This window comes from Tachysurus fulvidraco, chromosome 13 (assembly GCF_022655615.1).
Source record: "Tachysurus fulvidraco isolate hzauxx_2018 chromosome 13, HZAU_PFXX_2.0, whole genome shotgun sequence".
NCBI lineage: Eukaryota > Metazoa > Chordata > Actinopteri > Siluriformes > Bagridae > Tachysurus > Tachysurus fulvidraco.
The window spans coordinates 6,179,657-6,197,118 of record NC_062530.1 but is presented as its reverse complement, the minus strand read 5'-3'; the positions used below and the strand labels follow the sequence as shown (position 1 = coordinate 6,197,118).

Sequence of the window (17,462 nt, the reverse complement as noted above, 5' to 3'; positions counted from 1 at the left end):
TAAAATTAAAATATTAATTATCTATTTATATATCTATCCCTATCCCTAGATTCGCTGTCCTGTTTTCTGATGTGCTGCAATATAACAACAATAAAAAAGTGCTAGTAATTTTTATATACAACATTATCATAAGGGTTGATGTATATCGTTATTGTGTGATACTTAAGGTTTCATTATCAGCATAGTGTATTATCGACTCTATAAATATCCATTCGTTATATTTTGGGTATCCTCTGGCTTCTACATTTTCTTTCCACTGACAAAATCTTCCACTATATATGAACAAACTATTACTCAATTGATGACATCACTTCTGAATTCTCACAAAAAAAAAAAAAACTTTCTGTGAACGGGGAAATTTATACCCAAAATATAGCACACAGGTTCGTTACTGAACACAGGAGACATGGATATAAATACAAAATACTTTTATTGCACAATAATTAGTTAAAATATGGAAAACTATTGACCGGTGAAGCTACAGTAAGCAGGCACCGTTAACAGCATCTCTCGCTTAAATGACGGCTCGGACTAACCACACTTCACCTAAACTACCAGCATGAGCGTGAAAAACAAAGAACAAAGCCAGAACGTAATCAAATACAAACGGCCACAGTCGTAAATATGTGCAGGCGATCTAGAGCACACACAAACTGGAGTGAAGGACAGCCTGTACCCAGCCTGTGAAAACCGTGTTTAACCTGTAACCGCAGTACCTGTACTGCCCTACTACACTTTTCTGTGTTTACCCGCTAAATATTTGTCCACTTATTAAAACCTTGTTGTGTCGTGTCATCAAGGTGAAGCAATAGTGTTGTACTTCAGCCATGTTGTACTTAGCCGTGTTTTTCAACACTATTTCTTCACACTGATGACACGACACACTAAGGTTTTAATAAGTGGACAAATATATTTAAATATATTTGTCCACTAATTAACACAGAAAAGAATTATCAGTACACAATTCGGGAACGAACAATGACAAGACTTGGCAGAGACAAGACAAACAGTAAGTCATAGCAAGCACTCGTGGCAAAGAAAATCTACAAAGAATAAAGATTGTATATTAAATTAAAGTTTAAAATTATTTTTAAAATATTAATTTAAAACTTTAAATATTACGGAAGTGTATTGCATTCATCCGAGGAAAAAAAATCTACTCTGTTTTTCTGAATTAACGACTTAATTATCTCAAAATTATGAGAATGTATTTTTGAAAAACATTTTTTTCACTCTGTTTTTATGAATTAATGAGCTAATTATCTCAGAATTATGAGAATAATCTTCATGAAAAAAAATTATTTTGCTCAATGAGAATTTAAAACAAGAAGAGTTTTATATATTATATGACTACATAGTAAGCAAAATCCCTCACATGTGATCTGACCCTGGGTGTGCCATCTTTCTGAGTGGCATATTGGTGACACTGTTATCCTCCCATCTTGTACAAAACATGCCAGTAGTTGCATTTGCCACTGCAAATTGCTTCCTAGGTGTGTGTGTGTGTGTGTGTGTGTGTGTGTGTGTGTGTGTGTGTGTGTGTGTGTGTGTGTGTGTGTGTGTGTGTGTGTGTGTGTGTGTGTGTGTGTGTGTGTGTCTGTTTGTGATATCCTGATCTGGCATGTAGGATACATTCCTGCCTTGTTCTCAGTGTCTGTAAGACAGTAGCCTCAAACCACGGGAACAAAACCTAAAACTGTGAGAAATAACAGATCTACTAATTATTAAGGACAGACATTTTTACAATATCAATTCCTTTGGACTTCTGCCTAAATCTCACATGTGCATCACAATTGCAAGAAGTGTAACTCATCAGTGCTATTTAGTAAGCCACTACATCACCACATTTTCCCAAGACTGTCCAAAATCACAGATTTGCTCTATTGAAAGAAAATAGTAAGACTGGTAGATTAATGTCAAAAAAATAAGAAAAACAGAGCAAAATCATTTTTTTCATGAAGATTATTCTCATAATTCTGAGATAATTAACTCAGTAATTCATAAAAACAGAGTGAAAAAAATGTTTTTCAAAAAAGATTCTCATAATTTTGAGATAATTAAGTCGTTAATTCAGAAAAAACAGAGCAAAAAACTTTTTATTCATGAAAAATTATCTCATAATTCTAAGATAATTGACTCGTTAATTCAGAAAAACAGAGTCGATTTTTTTTCTTCAAGTGAATGCAATACACTTCCGTAAAATACAATATATCTATAATAAAATTAAAATATTAATTATCTATTTATATATCTATCCCTATCCCTAGATTCGCTGTCCTGTTTTCTGATGTGCTGCAATATAACAACAATAAAAAAGTGCTAGTAATTTTTATATACAACATTATCATAAGGGTTGATGTATATCGTTATTGTGTGATACTTAAGGTTTCATTATCAGCATAGTGTATTATCGACTCTCTAAATATCCATTCGTTATATCCAAGGTAGGCAGAAAATGAGCCTAGATCACACAACACATTAAACCTTGAGGAGGATGGACTGCAACAGTAGAAGGTCATATCAAATTTCACAGAAATATGATGCTACAGCTGGCAGAAATTGAACAGTTGCAGATTATTAAAATATCTCCTGGTCTGAAGAATCTTGAGTTTGAATAAAATTTGTGTCAACATGAATGCATCCTCAGACATAAACATTGACCTTTTTATTGTTAACACCAATCAAGCATCATTTTCCAAAACACACTGATCAGCAGTATTGTCCCTGACCAGTGGGTACAATTTACTTTAACTAAAAATGGCATGAGTAAAGTATATAAAGTGGTGGCTCAGATGGTTGGGGTTCTGGGTTGTTGATCAAAGGATAGGGGTTTGGGCCCAAGAGCAAGGCCCTTGCCCCTGACTGCTCCAGTGATTCTGCATCATGGCTGACCCTGTGCTCTGACCCTAACCTCTAAAGTTGGAATATGCAAAGAAAGAATTTCACTGTGCCATAATGTATATATGACAAAACAATTCAGTATCTTGTGGCCATGACTAAATTGTGTGCACTGTAACCCATCTATGGGAAAATACACTGCTGCGAGGTTCGTTGGAGTTCAGGCAAGACAAAGCAACACAACAAACAAACAGAATCACTTTAAAGAAGTTTAGTGAATTAACAAAATAGTACAAATTTACAAAACTTAAAATAAAAAATGAATGTAGGTTTATGTTTATCAGTGTATTTTCATTATGTACAGTATACGTGCGTGTGTACAGTATGTGCAGAAAAATTGTCAATATGACTATTCGATTTCTTTGTCCTCAATGTCCTCCCAAATAGTCTTCAGGTGGACTCGTGTAGATACCAGTCATACCACACACTGCAGGTTCTTTGATGTGTCTCGGAATTGAATCTGTAAGGACAATCGTATCTCCTCCTGGATACAACGATAGATTTCTCAGCAAACTGGGTGGCTATATCACAGTGCAATATTACTGGTTTAGAGTTAAAAGAACAAATTATAACAATTTTCCTCTTTTTAATAATTAAATTAACATTATGAACTGGGTTACACTCACCCACTCTAAATTTGCAGAAGTCCCTATATGTTTTCCTTAGAAACATTTGTGCTTCCAATATCAACCAACACCTTCCAACAATGTTTAAGCAATATAAATAAGGGGATTACCAAGTGTTGGTTAGTAAATGTATTTGTTTTTGTTAATTATCATCTCTCACACTCTCGCTTGTCTTGGATTCAGAGCGTTCTCGCAAGGAGACATCAAATACATCTAATGACAGTGACAATGACAGTGACGCTCTGACAATCAGCACATAATTTAGGGGTATTTAATTAGGTCTATAATAGGTTAGGTTAATTTGATGGCATCGCTTCTAAATTCTAACAAAAGACAAACTACTTTGATGTTAAAGCTTCAATTACTCCTCTGTTTGCTCTTGTTCTTCTGTAGTGTCATTAAGGGATGTGACAGGCATGACTTATAAGGACTGGGGTGGAGGTTGTTCCAATTCCGCAAATGATGCCATAATTTCATCAACTACACTTCCATCAGTAGATATTAGAGCTTCGGGTAATACATACGGTTCAGGTAAGTGTAATTGAGACATATTTTAGTTCTTTTGCCTTGGAATCTATAGACTTGAGTAAATCTTCTCTCTGTAATAGGATCTACAGTGTCATCTTCCTTATCCATGCAAGTAATTTCCTCATTCCACTGAGTGGGACTTCTCCTTGTCCTGAGCTTGCTCTGGGCTGGTTTTGAGCTCACGTCAGAAAGAAAACCACATGGTAGGTGCAAGTCTCTCTGTAAGGTATTAATTGTTCCATCTTTACCATTGGGGCACACAGTATAGACAGGTAAATCATCTGCCATATTTTGCACAATATAGACCGCAGGCTCCCAGCGATCAGAAAGTTTGTGTTTACAACGAATACAATATGATTGGTTTAGAGTGAAAATAACACAGGACAAGGTATCACAGTACAATATTACTGGTTTAGAGTTAAAAGAACAAATTATAACAATTTTCCTCTTTAAAATAATTGAATTAACATTTTGTAAATGGGTTACAGCGCCATTAGCATATTGTGTAGGCACAATTAAACAAATTCACTCAGCTACCACTGCAGGGGCCTGTCAAGAGACAAGAGACCACAAGGATCCTCTGAGGTATCCTCTATCCCTGTGCCTAGATTCAGTTTCCTGTTTTCTGTGTTCTCATCATAGCCTATGATATTCTGTGGGCATATCCCCCTTTAACACAGAGAACAACAGAGATTTGTCTATAGCTGCTACAATATAACATAAGGAACTTTCCACAATACTACTGGTGGACGTTCCACAAGTTTTTAGTAATTTGAAAAATTCTTGGTGATAAAATTGCTATATCGTAAGAGGAATAAAACACATCAGGATGAGCTGTTATTGGAATCTTTGAGGAGGTAATGGTAACTTCGCTTAACATTTGATCCACATCAAACCGCCCCGTCACTGATCATTTACAATAACAGCACACCTTGTTGTGTTAGACTAGGTCTAAGGTGGACAAATAACTATCCTGAATGTCTTTGGTCAGCAAAATACAGCATCTTGCATAAGGATCAAAGTATTAATTTTAAGTCGTAATAAATTTAAAACAAGACCTTTGAAGGTGTGCTGTGGTGTCCGGCACTAAGAAGTTAGCGGTCATTGGTGGATGTGGTAGCTCACTGGTTATGTTGTTGGACTACAGAAAGGAATGTTGTGAAGTCAAACCCTACTGTAGGTCAACCAAGCTGCCACAGATGGGCAACAATTGTGGTAAAAAGTATACGTTGATAGAGGTATCTGCCAGATACTGTAAATGTATTAACACTTCTTGAACGTTTCTGCATTTTGTAGAGTTATAAACTGCATGACGATAAGTCATTTGGGAGTCTGAAGAGTCCCTAAATAGAGCTGAAAGTCTTATCACTTATCACTTATTATAAAGTTTGGAAAGTATTAGCATTGCTCGGCTGGTCCCACCATCTCTCAGGGTAAGAAGTAGGTATACTACTGTGTTAGGTTGATGGTATCCTTGGTCTTTAACCTGGTGAACCATTGTTAGGTTAATATATTCATTGATAGAGACTTTGATTATACGTCACTCTGGAGAAAGAAGTCTGACAAATGCTGTAAAAGTAAATATACTGAATACTGAATTGTTGCTCTTAATTCCTGTGCAATCCCTCTATCCCATCCATTATGTTGTTAAGAGTTCCTGCAGATGAATTACAGCCTTTTGCAGTTCACATAAAGCTTTATGTGAATTAATAATCAGTCCTTTGTGCATATTTTATGAGAAACAAATTTTTAAAAAGCAAAATTCTTGTGTACCCGTGGATAGAAGTCTTCACCGGTCCACTTAGATCCGAAAACTCGAGGTCTGACCCGAGACCCGAGCGGGTTCGGGTCTAAAAGTTTCACGTGTACCTCGGACACGGGTCGGGTCTAATAATAGCGGCATCGGGGCTCAGGTAATTTAAAATGAATGTGTTTTTACCGAACGGACCCGAGAAGACCCGAACTACTGTATCGCGTGTGTGTGTGCAGTGACTCGAGTCCTCTTCCAACCTCTCCTCTGTTTGCCAAGAACACTTGCGACATGTGGTTAGCGACATGTGGCTGGCAGTAAGCTAATTTTCGTTGAAACAGACCTGTCAATCAATTTTGAATCCACTCTGTAGCGGTTACTTTAGTGTACAGTTACGCAACATTCGGGTCCAGTCGGGTTAAAAAAAATTGCCAATGGGTTGGGTCAGACTCGGGTCGAATTTTTTCGGGTTTGTCTCGGGTTAGGTATTTCTTTAAAAAAAATTATGCATGTCGGGTTCGGGTAAAAAGTGATTCGGGTCACTTCGGGTCGGGTGGAGCGTGGGAGTTGCATATAATGATCCTGACCTGCTTTTGGTGAAAATATATAAAAGTTGAACTTAATCAGGTCAGTGTTACTCCTGCCACTTGTGATATTTATACCAAGTGCAGTCATTTACTGGGCAAGAGACTCACCGTACAAAATTATAACATACATTAATGAGGCAGGTTTATACACATCAAGAAAGTCTATAGGGTTAATGTATTTATTGTATTAATTATTAAACGTATTAATTAAATTTACAGAGATAAATCTGCTGGGAATAGAAGTCTATGATTGCTTTCTAATTAGTTTAATTACTGGCACATGCGGCAGAGTGTCACGATGTGACATGGAGAGACAAAGGCAAGTGAGGATCCAAATGCAGTTTACTATTTTAATGAACAAAAACAGGCAGGCGGGACAGGGGACGGGACAGGGGACGGGACAGGGGACGGGACAGGGGACGGGACAGGGGACGGGACAGGGGACGGGACAGGCTAAACACCCATAACTACTCACAACAAGGGAATGAACAAACAGTGTATATATAGGGAACAAGAACCAATCAGAAGACAGAGGCAATCACAGACTAAGACAAGCCACCTGAGGAAGAAAATGAGTGTAGTTAATGTTCATGGTAACAGATAGGTGGGCGGGGTCAACAATTAACATCAGGGAAATGACAGCAGACAGAAACAAGGGGAAACACAGACAGACTCGTTACACAGAGACTTGAGTCCTAAATTTGCATCAATATTTACACAGGTGAAGTTAGTCATACTCGGATATGGAATACGCAAGTGCTAACGTAAATTTTCTGTATGTAGTTCTGAACTTTATTAAGCCAGAATAAAAATAAATCAAGGAAAAATTATGAATTGAAAAAAGGGATATAATGCAAAGTAACAAGTGCAGACAATTAAAAACAATTCATTTAAAAAATGATTCAAATTGCAAGCCTTGAAATAAACATCTAACAGGAGTCTAGAATATTGTCAGCATATTGTTCTATGAATAGTCCAAGTAATTATTGCATTTATCACTGCAAATGTGGTTTAATAAAATGATATTCCTTGCACCTCCATTACTCGGAAGTTTTTCCTATTAATTAGATTTTTTTTTAAATATGTTGTGCACAGACAGTTAATTGTGTGGCCATGCTATACTAAATCGTGCTCCTGAAGTTATACAGTGTGTGAAGGAAGTTATTTATCATATTTATCGTACTTTTAAATTGCTATTTTGAGTTGTTCAATTATTTTTTGCTAATTTCATGTGATCTTCTAATAATAAAACATCCACAAATATCGATATGTGCCCATATCGTGTGGGATTGTATCCTTGTGATGGAAGGAGACAGACCCGTATGCAGGATAGCTTCAAATGAAAGGGGTTTAATAAATAATAAAGACAAACAGTAAAAGACGATAACTAAAACAACACAAATGATGACACTTAACAGGGACTAAACATAACTAAGGGCAAACATAACTAATGATTCCGCGCTGCATTCGGCAATGTGGCTCACTTAAATACAAAAGACACGATTAGGATCAGGCGAGGAGACAGGGAGGAGCAGGCGAAGGGGGGCAGACACATGACGAGGAAGGTAAACAAATGCACATGGCCAAAAGTCCAGTTTGAGTCCTGACACCTTGTTGATGTGCTGAAGTTTTCTGTGAGGGGACATTTATTATAAGTCCACAATATCATAGGCTTGTTACAAAGTCATAAGTGTCATGAAATAACCCCACTGCAGAGTTGCAGCTCAAGAGTTGCAGCTGCTATGGTGTTCGTGTTTTTTAATATATAATCTTTCCTCTTTGTTTATTTTCTTTGCCACGAGTGCTTGCTATGACTTATGTCTTGTCTCTGCCAAGTCTTGTCATTGTTCGTTCCCGAATTTTGGACTGATAATTCTAATCTTTTCTGTGTTTACCCGCTAAATATCTTTTTTTTCTAGTATTTTTTTCTAATATCTTTTCTATAGTATTTTAAATTTTAAATTAATATTTTTTAAAATAATTTTAAACTTTAATTGCATGTATTTATTTATTTATTTATTTATGTTTATTCTTATTTTATCTCATATATATATATATATATATATATATATATATATATATATATATATATATATATATATATATATATATGAATGATTGTGCATTGTATGTGAGATGGTTAGAAAAAGTACTTCAAAATGTTCTTTCCTACTGTAGCTTTGTTACTCTTCTGTTTGAAACTGTTTATCCACTATGACCTTTACTGCACCCTAATGAACCAGCATGACTGAAAATTCAGACCTGCCTCCCTGCAGTTTACAACAGATTGGTTTATTATCTCAATCAGCTTGTATTCTGCCACAAAGAATGCACAATAAATCTAATGATTGCAAGCATTGCAGCAGCCCTAGTGTTAATCTGATTACTCAAAGATTTACAGTATCGGCTCCCGTATGTCATCGATTAATCATTAGCGTGATTAATATGGAAGCGCTCCGTAATAAAATATGGACAGGCATAAAGCTGTGCTGTAAATAACAGGTATTAGGGTATATTTTGCAGCATGCTAGTTTCTAATCAGCAAGTATGAGCTGTAAATAATTATAGTTTGTACATTCTTGGTTAAATTGTGATGTTAATTCTTGCTCTTAATTCCTGTGCAATCCATCTATCCCATAAATTATGTTGTTAAAACTTCCTGCAGATGAATTATAGCCTTTTCCAGTTCACATAAAGCTTTATGTGAGTTAGTAATCAGGCCTTTGTGCATATTTTATGAGCAAGAAATAAAAAAAAGGCAAAATGCTTGTGTACTCGTGGAGCGTGGGAGTTGCATATAATGATCCTGACCTGCTTTTGGTGAAAATATATAAAAGTTGAACTTAATCAGGTCAGTGTTACTCCTGCCACTCGTTGTGATATTTATACCGAGTGCAGTCATTTACTGGGTAAGAGTTTCACCGTACAAAATTACAGCGTACATTAATGAGGCAGGTTTATACACACCAATAAAGGGTTAATGTATTTATTGTTAGGATTAAGTTCATTTACAGAGCTTAATTTAAATCTTCTGTGAATATAAGTCTATGATTGCTTTCTAATTAGTTTAATTACTGGCACATGCGGCAGAGTCAGAGACTTTTGTCCTAAACTTGCTTTGATATTTACACTGGGGAAGTTAGTCATAATCGGATATGGATTATTGTCAGGACTCTTGGCCACATGACTTTGTTTACCTTCCTCTTCACGTGTCTGCCCCCCTTCGCCTGCTCCTCCCTGTCTCCACACCTGTTCCTAATCATGTCTTTTGTATTTAAGTGAGCCACGTTGCCAAATGCCCCTTTTTTTTTACCCTTTGTTATGTTTAGTCCCTGTTAAGTGTCGTCATTCATATTGTTTTGGTTATCGTCTCTTACTGTTTTGTCTTCATTATTTATTAAACCCCTTTCATTTGAAGCTATCCTGCATATCCTGCATTGGCTGTTTATTTATCTTGTATAGATCTCATTACTGCAGGGCTTAAAGTGTTAAAGTGTTTGATCAACCTGCCAATTATCTGTCATGGAAGTCCAGCTTCAAGTTTGATTCAAGTGCACGGTTTAACGGCGTATCCTTAAATGATGTTCTCCTTCGAGGTCCAGATCTTAATAATAGCTTGCTTGGGATCCTCATGCGCTTCAGAACTGAGCCAGTTGCAGTGATGACAGACATCAAGCAGATGTTTCATAGTTTCCAAGTTAAGGGGTAGGTTAGAAGAACAGAGAATGGCAGACCTACCTGCTGATCACTTGAGCACTTTCGCCTTCCATAGCTGTCCTCTTCAGACCATAAATGGCCACAGCGGGTGAAGGGCATTTATGTGGCGGATTGAACAACCAACACAAATAAGTATGAGGTTCCTTTTTGTGTCCGGTTCCTGTGAAGGCTTCTTCTTTTTCCATCTAAGGGACTTTTTCCTTGCCACATTTTTTTTTCCCCTTATAGAAATGAAAATATTAAAACGAGTGCATTTATAAAACTTGCAGCTGGAATTACTGAACACTTTCTGACCAACCAGAACTGTGAATTCAAAATTTAATTGTAGTTCAAATTAGAATGTTACGGTTTAATGATCTTTTCGCGCCCACGATTGAACAAAGATTTCCAAGTTCTGCAGACTGCAGGCTGTACAACTGATATTAAAGTCTGGACAGAAAAAACTGTGAACATTGTGAATGTACTGTACGTATACAACGTTGCTGTCTATATATTTTCATCCTAAGAGCTTCCTAAAGTGCTTCTAGATAGAATAACTTAAGCCATCGTTCGGTTTGTGCAGTATATTAGCTTTGTTTTTCTAATCAAAGGCTCATCATTTATGCCTCTGGAAGCCACCAACAAAAGATCTGGAATTCTGACTTGCTCCATGATTGAATAGAACACTGATGACATGATTACAGCAACCCCCTACAACTAAGCACCGCTCCTCCCTTCTCCCTGCAGCAACTCTGACCCCGATGACTCCATTAAAGCTCTTGCACTTTGTCTTCTTCAGGAATTTATCATGGGGAGGCCTAATCGAAGCCATTTCCATGTGTAATGTGGCCGTCCCATGAGAGTTAATTAGGGTTTGTGCTTCCCTCCAGCCGCTGTTTAATGGTTTGGTTGGAAGCCAGTGCAGTTTGTGCTCCGGTTCCCTGAAGCACACTAGTGCTGTCACTAAGCCTTTCTAAACTTGGAAGAGGAGAAAGTGAGGAGCTGTGCAGAAACTGAGATAGTTGACACAGGAAGATGTCAACTTGTGGCTGGATTATTCTATTTTGTAGACTCTGGCTTGAATGTTCTCATTCTGCCTAATGTGGATTAAGTATAATTGAACACAGGGCAGCTAAAAATGTCCTGCGTTTAAGCACAAACCCACATTTCATCAAATAGCTTGTAGTTAATCTTTCCAGATCTTTTCTTGGGATTTTAAACCCACGTCCCCTTGAGCACTCGTTTTGTTTTTGCCTATTGGTTACATACTTTTACTGCCTCGCTGTGCTCTCTGCATTCTCTATAGAACCTCTTCTTGTTCAGTGTCACAGCTCCTTAGAAATGACATTGGTAATGTTGCTGCATTCTGAGGTTTCTCAGCAAAATCATCGCTCAAGTTCCAAACCACTGACACAGCACCTCAGTTGCTACTGATACCCGGCAGCATCAGTGTGTCAGTGTTTCCCCAAACTGCACATTTCAATGTGACTGACTGTGACTATGCAGCAATATGAAATGCCAGTAAGTGCTATAAAGGATATGTCTTTTCAGGTCATAGCTGAACTGTAACCGATGCTGCATGACATTTTCTTGCTTAATAAATGCACAGTCATGACCTCCAGCAAGTCCCTGTGAGCATATAACTCTAATCTTTCCTGATCTGTAGAGCTGGAAACCCGAACAGCGGGATGAATCCGTTCACACTTCACTGGTTAAGACTGAACCTAATCGTTGCACATCAAATGTGAAAGCTAATGCAGTTCAGGACTGTTGCGTAATTCATGTAAAAATCCACAAAAGACATGATAGTTAACAGTAACCAGGTTTCTACTGAGGCTACAGTGTGCATGGATTCATTGTGCCCCAGATTCCTGTTCTTGGCTTCCAGAAGTAGAACCACAACTCGCACAACTCAAGGTTCATTGTATTGCATTCTGAGATACTTTCTGTTCATCATGGGGTAAGAGTTACTTACCATGGCCTTTCAGTCAGCTTAAGCTCAAGCCATTCCCCTGCGTCACCATGTGTAACCCCTAGACTGCATTAAAATATCTCCGTTTCTGTCCACTAGCCACTACAATCAAGGCTACTTAGATCACATTATTCACCATTCTGATGTCTGATTTGCAGCTGCTAGATGAATGGCTGCTTGTATTATTGCATGTACGTGCAGGTGTTCATGATTGGTTATGATGCTCTTATCACGCCTCGCATTGTAGATCGCTCCCTCGGAGCTACCAGGACTGCTCGACTGGTCCCATCATCTGTCAGGGTAAGAAGTAGGTATAGAGAAAGACTCTTTTCTGTTCTGGCACTGAGGTCCCTGGCTTTAAACACCGGGGGAAGATCTACCTCTTCCTGAAGTGGCTTAGTGCTGAGTAAAATATATTTTAATACTGATTGAAATTCTAGTTTTAAATTTGTACAGTTCAATTGATCTATTCATTCATCCATCCATCTATCTAACCATCAATGCAGGGGACTTGGGGCACATGTCTGGGGTTTTCTTGGACAGGGTTCCGGTACACCACAGGGTACAATCGCGCACATACACATACACCAATTTACACACTACAGACAACATAGAGATGCCAATCAGCCTGAACAAGAAACCACAGAAGCATGGGAGAACATGCAAGCTCATGTTCAGAGAGGACTAAAACTCAGACAGAACGATGGCAATAACTCAACCAGTCTGTACAACTGTGGTAACACAGAACAATATCGAGTTCAACTTATGTCAGCCAAGAACAGGAAGCAGACGCTGTTGTGGGCACAGACTCACCAAAATTTGCCAGCCAAACACTGGAAAAGTGTAGCCTAGTCTGATGGATCTTGATTTCTGCATGAATCCATGGACCCAACCTGTCTTTTGGCAACAGTGTAGGCTGGTGAAGGTGGTGTATTGGTGTGGGGAATTATTTTCGTCATACTTCGGGCCTGTTAATACCAATCAATCATCACATGAATGCCAGAGCAAGTATCTCAGCATTGTTACTGAGCATGTGCTACCCTTTATGCAACAATTTCCCCTCTCCTAATGGTTACCTCCAGCAGGATAATGACCATGTCTCAAAGCAAAAGTCATCTTAAACTGGACAATGATCACCGCACATGAATGTTCCTGATAAAGTCATCTGTGAGTGTATGTCAAGTCTACGGCCCAATGGAGTCTGTATTTGCACAGATCTATGTGTGATATCTTTTAAACATAAATGCAGGAACATTGCCCATTTTACATTATCGGCTTGCTCCCATGAATAAAATAGCTTCTTTGTAATTCACTGCTGCTTTTGTTAAAGAAAGATGTCCTTTATGCTACTGCGGGTAGGGATATTCAGCTACATTATGCACAAGGCATTTAAGAAACGTTATATGTGTGTGTGTTTGTGTGTTTGTGTGTGTTTGTGTGTGTGACAGAGAGAAACACATTTTCTGCAGTCATCTCCGTGCCCTAAAATAATAAAGCAAACAGTAGTGGAGCACATATACATTTTAATTACTTGCGACATTAAGAAGTTCATCAGCGGAAATCAATCCTGGTAGCAGGTTCGCAGCTAATGACGGTGTGTCAAAGGAATATATCACGCACATCATCAACCTGAATAATTATACAAGTAAGAAAACACCAGAGTTGAATGGATGTTTGACTGTATTAGTAAATTACATGGTATGAGAGCAGAGCAGAGTATTGAAATGTTGATAGTGCAAATTAAATGAGTACATGAAGGTCTTGCTTTCTGTGCTGGAAAATTATACCCATAGATTATTTATTTTTTGTGTGTGTAACCTTTTAATGATACCACAGTTTAATTAGGGGACTAACCCAACAATAACACCGCGGTATAGAGTAATATCAGTGCAGGACTTTTAGCTGCATGTTGTTTATGAACTCTGCTGAATCATTCAGAGGTTGGTGGAAGGTAACTGAACCGTAGAGAATCTGATAACCCTCTGCAACTCTTAAAGGTCATGTTTCCTATTTTACAGCAAGCAGTAAGATGAGTCATTTTTTTGACTGAGATTGCTTTTGTTTTTGTTTTGTTTTTTAATCTTTTATTCATAGTCGTGGCTGATTTGGTGTCTTGCTCGTCATTCTATATATCTTCAGTATTCATTTGCTTAACACAATCTCTTACGATTATGAGCAAATCCGAATTTTCTTTATTTGTTGCATATAATAAGTGGACAACACATACAATGCTAAAACTCTCAAGTATCTAGGAGGACATCTGTGCACCTTTCATTAAAACCATTACTTTTCCACCATCCAAAAAAGCTCGCTTTGGGTTATTTCCCTATGGTTTAATTAGCACTGATCAAAATCATATAATTATGTGTTTTTGCCAACACACAAGCCTGTAATTATGGATCAGGGACTTGAGGATCTTTTGAAAGTGGAATCTTCCCTCATTAGAGGAGCTTCACTTTTCTTGCCTTCTTGCTGCAGTAGTTCATTCAGTAGATACTCTTACAGAGCAGGAGGATTTTAATGGTCTTGTAATAAAGTTAGTGCTGCAAGACTTAGTGCTGTCTTATACACACACACACACACACACACACACACACACACACACACACACACACACACACACACACACACACACACACACACACACACACACACACACACACACACACTGCATACTTAATGCTAAGTGCCTGGATTGACCAGATAGGCATTCTTGAAAAAATTGTCAGAAATACCAGTCTGTCATTTTTTTTGACAGTTCTTGAGTAATAATTTTGTTAATTCATGAACTCATCTTATGTAAGCACTTTATCCTGGTCAGGGAACCATTGTGAGGTGGGAATACACCATAAATATGATGCTAGTCCATTACAAAGCACCATGCTTTCACACTTACACATATAGGGGCAATTTAACGGAGCTAATACACATACCAACGTGTTTCGTATAGGTAGGAGCAAACCAGAGAACCTGAAGGGATCCCAAATGGACATGTGGAGACCGTATGAAGCTCCACACAGGTGGTAACCTATGAGGCAATATGAACTCTGGATTGAACCTAGAGCTGTGGTTCCTACAACCCATCGAAGCACCAACTGTCCAAGAATAATTATAGATGTAGTAACATTAAATTTAAGCATGATAGAGAAAGTTTCTGGGGATACAGGAAAATACATCATCTGCCAAACACATGTAATGTAACTTACGGATGTCACATTTGATTGATAATGACGTGTTTGATTGAATTAACCTCCAGACTTAAATTCCTTGCATCCTTTTCAGTGTCTACTGTGATTGCGGACAAATTCACAGCACTTACTGAATAATATTCTCCAAGATTAACAAATAAATAATGAGCCAAGAGTTTAAAAGGTTAATTGCTTGTTTTTGAAAAATCACTGTTATTTGGCACGAAGACCAGATTAAAATCCCACAGTAGCCTCGTCTCTGCTTCCTGATTCATCTTTGCACCCACACAGAGCGATGAACTTTCACACCTCATACACGCTGTCCCAATTTAGCGAATGACTGTTTGATGAGAATCTCTCGAGTATATCTCAGAAAAGAAAAAGCTTGTGTTTGAAAAAGTTCTTGAAGTTTATTTTGAAGCAACTGTACGAGCCGGGATTTGTGCATCACGAGTGTTGTGTTAGGATCTTGAACTCCTGCTTTGTTTTTTGTTGTGTAGGTGTGTGTTCTGCTCATTAGACTTGTGATGCCTGTATTTGTGGGTTGCGCGTCTTGTGTATGTGTGTGTTACTGTGTGAAGCCAAAGCATGCACAGCAATTTAAATTAGCTACAGTCACAGTCGGTTTTGGCTTTCATTTGTTTCCATATTTGAAATGTTGTTCAGTTCTTCAGCAGCAAGAGCTTCTTTTCTCACTGACCAGTTGTCTTGGGTGGTTAGTAATGTAGTAGAACTTAAGCATGATGGCATTGATGGTGGTATTAGCGTTAATGTCGACGGACTAACGTACCGATGCGATACTAAAAGAAAATGGATTAGAGGTAAAAATAAATAAATAAATAAAAAAATCTCAACACATTGTCATATCAAATGAAATCTTAGAAGACCAAGTTACTTAGACAATTCATATGCACGATTAACATGGAAAAATTCAAAGTTTAAATAACATATAATTTTCTTATTAAGACAACACAAAAACATTAATAAGTGATAAATAATATTAATGAGAATATCAAATAAAGGGTGTTAAAAAAAAAAAAAGTTTTCGCCCTGGCCTCGGTTACACGTCTGCCCGAAGCTAATGCATGTAAATATATTTATCACTTTCTTGTACGAAATTCAATATGAATATTTCAGTTAAATTGCATCAACTGGAGTGTATAAATCTGTGTAACTGCTGGCAATGAGCCTGCAGGAGAGAAGCCAAGCCCTATCCATAATAAGTAGTCTATTAATATTTGATTTTGAAAAAGAAATTGAAGAAGAAGATGGACAATTCAATTCTTGAGCATCAATAAACCCTAAAATGAAATATACAGAAATTAGAATAAAAAAAGAAACATTTCTAGTTATTAGTTCAGGCATTCATGTCGGAGGTTATTAAAGGATTTCTCCTGGCTTTGTAAAAGAACTGAAAAGGTTAGGATATGAGTGGAAAATGTGTAAAGAATCGTATTATTAAAAAGACATTATAATAATGATGTGTTGCTTGGCTTAGAGTTTGGACAAGGCTTTAGTTAGAGTGGTCACACAGGTGATTGCTACAGACCACCAGTTAAAAACTATTTCTTCTGCATCGTATTGAACCTTAGATGAACATCTACGGCAATGAAGGCATTCGGTGATCCGGACCTTTTATTTTGTGTCCTGACACGCCACTCACATGTTCTACCTCATGTTCTGTTTTGCCTCACCCATTCAATCACACAATAGAAAAGGAAAAAAGAGGTGGAGACAAAACAAGAAATGACATAGACAATGACAATTAAGGTGAAAGCACTCATTCAAACAACACTTAGGTTACGTTTTGTGTGGAGCCTAATGGTTAAAGTATTGGACTAGGGCTTTGAAGGTTGTGAGTTTGAGTCCCAAGCTGCCTCGGAGCAAGGCCTTTAACTCTTAATTGTTCAGGTGTATTAAAGTGAGATAGAATAAGGTACTCTGGATAAAGGCATCTGCCAAATACAGAGAATTGTAAATAAACAAATCTAATCAGCATCTTCACTCTGCTGACCTGTTTAAATTTTTATCGAGGTGTCGAGGTGAGGCAGATGTGTTTGACACAGACACGCCCCTCAACATCAGTTTTAGGGACCTCCTGCTTACTCGCCTATTACTGAGAATGAAAAAAATCATGCGCTTTAACTCAGAGCCGAGAAGCTGTTCAGCACAGTAGTCTGGTTACATTACTGTTTATTTATATAGTTTGATAATGAG

General features: G+C 37.7%; 1 protein-coding gene across 5 annotated transcripts in view; it reads left to right on the top strand.

The window, feature by feature from the left end:
* b3gat1a (beta-1,3-glucuronyltransferase 1 (glucuronosyltransferase P) a) overlaps positions 1-17,462 on the top strand; it is a 104,396-nt gene that overhangs the window by 65,282 nt on the left and 21,652 nt on the right. For 3 of the 5 annotated variants that reach the window (XM_027135464.2, XM_047822664.1, XM_027135796.2), the window contains 2 exons: positions 3,918-4,055; positions 4,133-4,255. The exons of the other annotated variants lie outside the window; for them this stretch is intronic. The gene's annotated coding sequence lies outside the window, so the exon portion shown is untranslated. The remainder of the gene's footprint in view (positions 1-3,917; positions 4,056-4,132; positions 4,256-17,462) is intronic. 5 annotated transcript variants of the gene reach the window in all.